Here is a 9,099-nt window from a genome sequence, read left to right as displayed (position 1 = left end):
TTAAAGGTCTATTTATGGAACATTTGAATAGCATTACATTTTTAAGGGGCATGAAATTGTTGGTTCTTCCATGCTGAAGATTTACTTTCCATCACCCTTTTTGTATGTGATCTTTCGGAGATCTAAATGAACTCTAAGGTTAAAAATGGTCTTCTTTTCTGAGAATGACTTTTTTCCATCTTGGACCGTAGCATTCCCTTCTGTTTTGTCCTCCATATGTCCTCATAAATATAATTCTGGCACTGGAATCCAGACAGCGCTTCCCAGCACTTGCATACTCAGCATTAAGCCACTAAGATATGAGATCATGTTAGTTCTGTGCCATTTAATCATTTTACATTCCTTTAACAAATGAGTATTGAGTACCTACTATGTGTGAGACACTGTACAAAGTGCCCCGAGCTGTATGTGACATATGGCTTGCCTTGAAAGAACTCACAATGGCACTGGGAGAACAAGTGAGCAAAATATATAGTGCAGAAAATAACTACCAAAGGCAGTGAAGTGATGACAAATGCTTTAGGAAGGGGTACTTGAGCTATGATGTAAAATGGATGTGGTTTGATTTGGGTTGAGCAGAGAGAGTCAGCATTTCAAGAAGAGAACAGAAGAAAAAATCCAAGGAGGTAAGACTGAGTGAGGTGTTCAGGAAACACTGACTATAGGTACAGTCAGAAGGAGCTGAGGATTTCTGCTGAGAAATGATGAACTCCCAACTTGGAAAGAAAATCTGCACCTGATGACAGAGGTCCTGGAATGGTCTATTTAAGAACTTCGAATGTTTTTACTGAAGAAGGGTGAGCCAAATGAAGATTTGGGGGTCATATTTAGGGAACAAAATGATGAAAGTTATGTCTGTAGAAGATCCCTGTGAAAAGACCCAGCCAGAAGAGAGCCAACGTTGGAGAATATTATTATAATGCTGTTATAACATGGAAAGGATTTAACTATGGAGAAGGGAAAGAGATTAGTGAGCAGCCAAGGAATGGGTGACCAGGGCTTAAATCGTTAGCCTATAGGACTGTATTACTGTTACTGCATTAATAAAGGAGGGATATATAAAGGGAGTGTCAGTGTAGTTCCCAGTCCTAGTTTCATGTGAGAATACCTGCAGAGGTTTATTATTATTATTATTATTATTATTATTATTATTATATTGTATTGATTATGCTATTACAGTTGTTCCAATTTTTTCCCTTTTGTCCCCTCCACCCAGCACCCTCCACTCCCACAGGCAATCCCCAGACCAATGTTCATGTCCATGGGTCATGGGCATAAGTTCTTTGGCTGCTCCATTTCCTACACTGTACTTTACATCCCCATGGCTATGCTGTAACTACCTATTTGTACTTCTTAATTCCCTCACGTCTTCACCCACTCGCCCATACCCCCCTCCCACCTGGCAACCATCATAATGCTCCCTGTATCCATCATTCTGTCTCTAAAGGAGTTTATCATCACCAAACCATTGTTATATGAAATGTTAAAGGGATTTATTTAAGAAAAATAAGATCAAAACTATGAAAAATAAAATAATAAATACATTGGTATTAAAATTGAATCTAAATAACAAAGTAAGCATACAAGAAGAACGGAGGGTTTTTTAATACTCATATTTGTGCCCCTTCTGAATAATTTGTCTTAATTGGAGGTGTTAGCATGGGTATTTTTTAAAAGCAAACTATGTTAAGGGTTAAGAACCACTGAGGAAGATGATGGTGAGTTCAATTTCTGTGAAAATCCTCTCTCCTAACTGTAGGCTGTATTTTATTGGAATTTTTAGAGGGAGGGAGGCAGTGACTAAATGAAGGAACTGTTCTGCTTCTGTCGTGGCTGATGGAGTCCAGGAGCTTGAGAGCTGTTCCCTCACTGTGAAGCGTGCTTCAGAGCTTCACCCCTTGATCCTCACTTTAAAGATAAAATTCAGTCTAAGCAGTGTGCTATTGTTATTATTTTCAAAACAATTTGCACATACCCCACTAGTCACCTCTATACTCTAAAATTAAATAATGCTTTTTCACTTTTAGGATTGTTCATTTGCTCCTTCTTTGTAAAAAAAAAATACAGGTTTTTATTTTTTAGAAGGGAAAACACTGTAAAATTGTAGTCATCAAGTGCATTAAACATTTATAACTTTGAGTATCAGTCCAAATGTGAGCTTGTATTTTTCATTCTTTCTTCCCTTGAAGAGAAATCATCTTGTGCTCTATATGGATAAGCAACAGGGAGTGATCAACTTTATTCAGGGCTGTTCTCCTACATAAACGCTTTATTCTTCAAGAAAAACATTTCTAATCAAGAGCTTTATCCCCATCACTCACCCCTACTCTGTTCACACTGGGAGGTCAGCACCTTATGTTTCTGAAATTATAATTTATTGCTGTTGGAAAGATTGAGTATTTGTATAGGATTCCCACTATAATTCAGTTTTGTTCCAAAGTTTACCAAGTATAACTTTTTAAGAGTACTTTCTGAAGAGTAATCAGTAGAATTCTAAAACGGCCAAATATATTTGGGCACTGCAAATGTGTATAAATATAAATAGTATAGAGACAGATTTAATGTAAAATAAGGTGTGTATATATATGCAGAGATATGCAAATGAGTGCTATATATAGGTCTAAGACATGAGTTTCTCTTTTTCTTCAGCAAAGGACAGTTACATTTGAGATGATTTAACGAGTTTGCACTATATATGTTATAGGAGTTAGATGTGTGTGAAGACTTTTTTTTAAATTAAAAGGCACACATTTTAAATTCTGATGTTTCAAAAAGTAATGAAAAATTTAAAAGATTTGTGTCCTTTTGCTTGTGTTTTGAAAATAAATTTGTATGGAAGACAATAAAAAGCCAGAAAGAGCCTCTCAGACAAAGAGAGCATCCTTCTGTGAGAGGCTCAGGGCAAGTTTGCGACCTGGAGCACACCTCAGAGGGAACTCAGGAAAGGGCACCTCCGTTTCGCTGAAAGCAAGGATCTATGCAGGTGATTGTCTTCCAAATGAGTGTTCCCACTGTCCTTTGCAAATTACCCAGTGGCTGTCATACTAGAATAATTGAGTCCAAGAGCTTGAAGGGGTACCTCTGAGTATTTGTTTGTTCAAGCAGATGGTATCTCAGGATCTGTTAAGAAGACAGCCCATCTCCTGTCTCCAGGAATCCATAAGTAACCTTTGCTTTCTTTCAAATGTTTAAACAAGCTCAGCCAACTTTTTCTATTCTAACCTCAGAGGAGCTAAAGCACAGCTGGCCTACATTTTCCTAATAATAGCCCTTCATATTTTTAAGAGAGTTATACTCTCTCTCTTCCACCATCTCTTGTGGCCAGTGTAAGTTCAATTGATTCTTCTTAGTTTTCTAGACAAAATAATGCAAACTTATTTATCCACTTAAGAAGGGTCCTCTCTATCAACTCATTGCTTTTTCCTTAGATGCTGCCTAATTTTCCATCATCCTTTTTAAAGTAAAACAGCCCAGAGTGAACATTAGCTTTTCATAAGACTACAGAAGATGAACCGGAAAAAAAAGAGTGGTTGTCTGAATTTTGCATCTGTAGTAATACTCAACTTTGGTAGCTGTTTTTAAAAATAATGTGGTTATTACACAGATTATTCATTTTATTTATTTCTGTTGTTTATTTTTTTAATTAAATCTTAAACATGGTTCCGTGAGGCCATTGTTTTTATCCACATTGTATAGCTAATGAAGAAATCCTAAGCAGTTAACCAAATTTATAAAAAAAAAAAAACAGAAAGCAAAATAATTAAGAGTAGGACCAAGTACTTCTTTGTATATTAACTAGTATTACATCAGTTTTAAAACTTGCCCTGTTCCCTCTGATTGGAAGAGCTCTCTATATCCAAGTCCAATGCGTGTGTTCTCTACCTGGGCATTTTTCTTCCTTTAGCTTAAATGGTCCTTCCTCCGGGAGGGACCTATGTGAAATCCACACATCTTGCTCACACATTGCAAACATGTACACCAGGAGACTGCTTAGTCATCTCTGGAATGAGCTCCCAAAGGATCCTATACATCTCCTACACTAACTAAAAACACATTTTGTCAGGAAAAATAGCTATTGTAAAGCATCACCTTTGTTCTGTATTTCACAATCCCTAGAGTGGAGCAAGGGCAACCACACATTTTTGAACCTGCGAACAGGGTGGGGCCGTAGGTCCACCCTAACAGGCACTAAAAGTTGCTCAGGAATGGGGGTCAGTGTCAGTTCAATTGATTCTTCTTTGTTTACACCTTTTAAAAATATTTAATTTATTTTTTTTTTATTTTTAGGAAGGGAGGGAGAAAGAGAGGGAGAGAAACATCAATGTATCATTGCCTGTCACACGCCCCCAACTGGGGACTGGCCCACAACCCAGACACATGCCCTGACTGGCAATCGAACCAGTGACTCTTTGGTTCACAAGCCGATACTCAATCCACTGAGCCACACCAGCCAGGACACCTTTGCTTACATATTGATAGCTTATATTAATCTTGGAACTTCGGGTTACAACATATTGAGGGTGGGCAAATTTGATTTCTACAATTATTTTAATTTTCTTTCTTTCCTTGACCAAGCTTGATTGTTTCACCATATGATCACTTCTACATAGTGTTGAATCTTATGTGAAAATCTCACTTTTCAACATCTTTAAGAACCACATGAAGAATATCTTTCTTTTATGTGAAGATACTCTATGTCTTCCAATAGCTTGATGCTTACTTTTGACCTTTGGGATTATTTCACTTGCAGCTCTGTGGCATATAGAACCCCCCATGATCACCACGCAGTTCTTCTAAAGCCACTTTGGGTTAAATAAAGGTCCATAAACCTACACTTTTGGGGTTGGCAGAGTATGTGAATATGTGTATGCAGGCATGTGCTAAATATAAGCTCAATACTCATACTTATGTTTAGTTGATGTGGTTGAAGAGTGAAGACTGAAAACACTTCCTGCATGGCAATTCAAAAAAAATAGTCCTGGCTATCCTTTTATGGGACAGTGTAAATAAAAGAGAATATTTCAATTACAATCATTGATATTAACGTGCTAAAGTTTTAGTTGTATGTTTCAAGTTCCATAAATCTGATACATACAAACAAACATTATCAGTCTGTTTTATCAACAAATGTTTATAAGAAGTTGGTACCATATAGAAGTGGACCAAACAAGTGAAGTCCCCAACCTCATGAAGCAAGCAAAGGAAGATTGATCTATCTGTCTATCTATCTGTCTATCTATCTATCTATCTATCTATCTATCTACCTACCTACCTACCTACCTACATACCTATCATCTATCTGTGAACAGCCTTTCAGTTGTCATTTGGAGATAGACCTGAATGAAGTAGGAACATAATGTACATTGTGATAAGGATGCTGAAATTTATTTTGTGTGATAAAAACCTATAAGAGGATTTAGAGCGGGAGAGCATTTTCACTGATGTGCACAGCATACAATGCAGGAAGCAGGAGGAAGCATGGAGACCATCTAGCAGACTCTTACTGCGGTGCAGACAAGAGGTGATGGTGGCTGGACTTGGCTGTTGTGCTGACAGTGCCAAGAACAATTGGACTTTGAAGGTACGGTGAAAGTAGACCAGACAGCATTTTCTAATTGGCTGGATGTGCGATGGGGAAGAAAGAGAGGTGTTCAGGTTTTCCAGCCTTCACAACTGGGTGAATAGTAGTGCTATTTACTGCAATAAACAATGCAGAAATAGGAGATAAGAAGTGGGAGATTAATAATTTGGTTAAGGGTATGCTAAATTTGAAATAGCTTCTAGATAACAAAGTAGAACTGTCATCATATTTTTAGCTACATGAATCTAAATTTTTGTAGAAAGTTCAGTGCTTAAAGTTATAAATGTAAAGTTAACAGCCTACAGGTGATATTGGGATGCTATTAGACAGCCTAAGAGGTAAGGAGGAAAGAGACAGAGATTGAACACTGAGTCCTGACATGCTCCTGCTTATAGGACTGGAAAAGGAGGAGGGTCTAGTAGAAGTGGTGAAGATGGAATGGCCAGATGGTAAGAGGAAGATTGGGGAAACGTGGTAAACCAGGAGTGGGAAGAACATGTTTCAGGTAGATGTCACTTTCCCTCTGTATCTCTCCTCTGCCTCTGTCTTTCTCTCCTCTGTAAACCTAAACACCCCAAAACCCCTAACACACCCACCCTCATCCTAAATGAATGGCTTAATACAACCACTCCAAAGTTTATCTTTAAGTAATGAGTGCTTCCAGTGTCTCCCGAATAGGAGTCAACTATAAATCTTTCCTGAAATAACTATTGCAAAGCAAGTTGGAACTCTGAACTATCTTCCAAAATCTATTTGCTGTGACCAGACACTGGAGATAAAATTTGCATAAGTGATCCTTGGTTCTAGTGTGGGTTCTGACACTTCCTAGCTTAAACAAGTAAACTAACTTCTCTGACCTAAGTTTTCACATCTCTAAGAGGTTGAAAATGGAAAAGGAATAGCTTTTAGAGTCTTTCTAGCTCAAAAAAAACAGGATTCTAACTTTTAGTGACTTCTGGTGAGTACGTAGGATTCTGGGCAGTTCAGTGTATCAGAAAAATGTGGAAGCTTCATTATACAGTTGTGTAGCTGTGTGTGGGCTGTCATGCTATAGCTCGTCTTGCCATCTGAAAAATATGTTTTCACTACAGAGAGAGTGTCTATGGATCCCTCTATCTATTAAATAAGAAAACCTTCCTCCCTCGTACAGTGACAACTTGTTTGATAAACTGTATCATGCTCTTTTTCCCCAGAAGGTGACTGAACTGGTGCATATAAGCAGATGGTCTTGCCCCACAGCTTCCTCCTTAACTGGACTCACATGCCCTTCGCCATATGTTTCTGAATTAAAGTGTTGGATACCAGTTGTGAGGAATATGTTGGAAAACTCTTAACTTTGTGCTTAAAATTTTGTCCTAGGTTTTTTGTAACCCTACAGCCTATCTCCTCAACATGAATAATCTCTAAATTAAGACGCTAATTTGAGGAAGTGGCAGGCAGTCTGTAGAGAGGTAAGCAGTCTGTAGAGATACGTAGTAGGTTTCTCCTCCCACCTAATCTAGTGAGAAGAGTGGCAATAACATTAGAAACTAACAAATTTAGATTTGCGCGTCAGTAATTTCACTTTGGCCAAGCCACTTAATCTGACTGAGCTTCCACTTACTCATTCGTACAATAGATACAGTAGTAACTACTTTTTAGAATCGCCATAAATGTGATGCATTAATATTGGCAAAACACCTAACACAGTGCCTCAGCCATGGTAGACAATCAATAAGTGTTAGTTTCAGAACCACCCTCCCTTCTGTGCCTCCATTTGTTCTTAGACTCTGGGAAGGGGCAAACTGAAGTAAGCAAGGTGAGCAGATCCAATTTTTATTTGTCTTCTAGATCAGCATTTTCATTCAGTTTATGATCCCAGGCAAAATCAAAATTCAATTGGCAGCAATTTTATGCTCTAATTCAAAACATCAACACGTGGAAGACAGAAATCCCACAATGTTTACAATTATCCACGGTAAACACTCAGAGTGACATAATTATTTTCAGTAGCAGTTGAACTCTTACATATCAATTTTTAACAAAAAAAAATAAAGTATGCTTATGCGGCTGAGATAATGTAGTAATGAGAACCATACCTCTCACATTTGCTGACCTCAATGTGTTTAAATTTGTAACCTCAACATCACATTAGCAGGATGTTTTGCATTTAAAATCTGATGCATGATTTTAAAAGTTAGTAAAATTCTAGGGACCTTTTCAAAGGTGTTATGTGAATGGAAATGATTATTATTTATGACTAATCCAGCTGTGTTTTTACTGTTTTTCCTACTAAGGCTTCTCATGCAGATTTAGCTATGAACCAGGGAGTAGTGTTGGTAATGTCTTCATAGAAATACTAGGAAGTGGTTTCTTGGGGAAGTGTAGTCTTGAAAATAAGAATACAATATTAATATCACAAATAACTTTTTCCATTCAATATATTTTTTCTACCAATTAGTTTCCATCCATGGTAGAAACAAATCTTAACACACTATCTTGTAATTGTTTTTACAATTATTCTTACAAATAGTGCTCACACTAGAAAACAAACAAACAAAATGGAAGCCCTTGTCAGGTGTATCTGCTGTGTTCTGAGTTCCTTCTAACATGTTACATATTATGTTCCCCCGAATTCCAGAACTGTGGCTCTGCTCATCTCTTGTTGTTCTCTGGGTTGCTCGTTCCATGAGCAGGAACAAGTGACTCAAGGAGCATCTAATCTAGCAAGTATTGTGAAGGATGCAAAAAGTATGGGTCCTGTCAATCATCTATACTAAAGAAAGGAGGGTGCATTCCAGGCGGCTGGAACAGTGTGTCCAAAGGCACAGCGGCAGGATGAGTGTGGTATGTGTGGGCACCCATGCAAATGAGATTGTGGACTCACATTGCCAGGTAATCAGTGATTGCTGGAAGACAGAGTGATGGGAGCTGAGACAGAATTTGAGTGCTGGGGTATGCAGCATGGGCCTTACGGAATCCATTACTAATAAGGATTTTCTTTCTTTCTTTCCTTCTTTTTTTTTGCAAGACAGTGTCATAATGAAAATCCCACTTTAGGAATATTCTAGTGAACAGGATGTATTGCTGTGAATGGCCAGATGTGAAATAATAAAGTGATGACAGCAGTGGAAATGGAGAGGAAAGAATTAGACATTCTGATGTATTTATTCATAAGCAAACTTAAGGCCAGAATCCACACATACAGGCTGATCAAAGACAAGCATAAGAAAGAAATCACTTAAAAAATGTCAAACTCACAGAAACAGTAGAAAACGGGTTACTGGGCAGTGGGTGGGGAAAATAGGAGAGGTTGGTAAAAGGGTACAAACTTTCAGCTCTGAGTAGGTCTGAGGATCTGATGTTAAGCATGGTGACCATGACATCACTGTGTTTTATGGTTGAGGTTGCCAGGAGGGTGAAATTTAGATGTTCTCACCAAAAAAAAAAGCAAGGGAGGGAGGGAAAGACATGTGAGGTGATGGACGTGTTAATTATGGGGGAAATCCTTTGACAATGTATGCTTGTCTCAAGACACC

The sequence above is a fragment of the Desmodus rotundus genome, chromosome 1 (genome assembly GCF_022682495.2).
Source record: "Desmodus rotundus isolate HL8 chromosome 1, HLdesRot8A.1, whole genome shotgun sequence".
Lineage (NCBI taxonomy): Eukaryota > Metazoa > Chordata > Mammalia > Chiroptera > Phyllostomidae > Desmodus > Desmodus rotundus.
The sequence above is the reverse complement of the archived record's forward strand: the minus strand, read 5'-3'. Positions refer to the sequence as shown.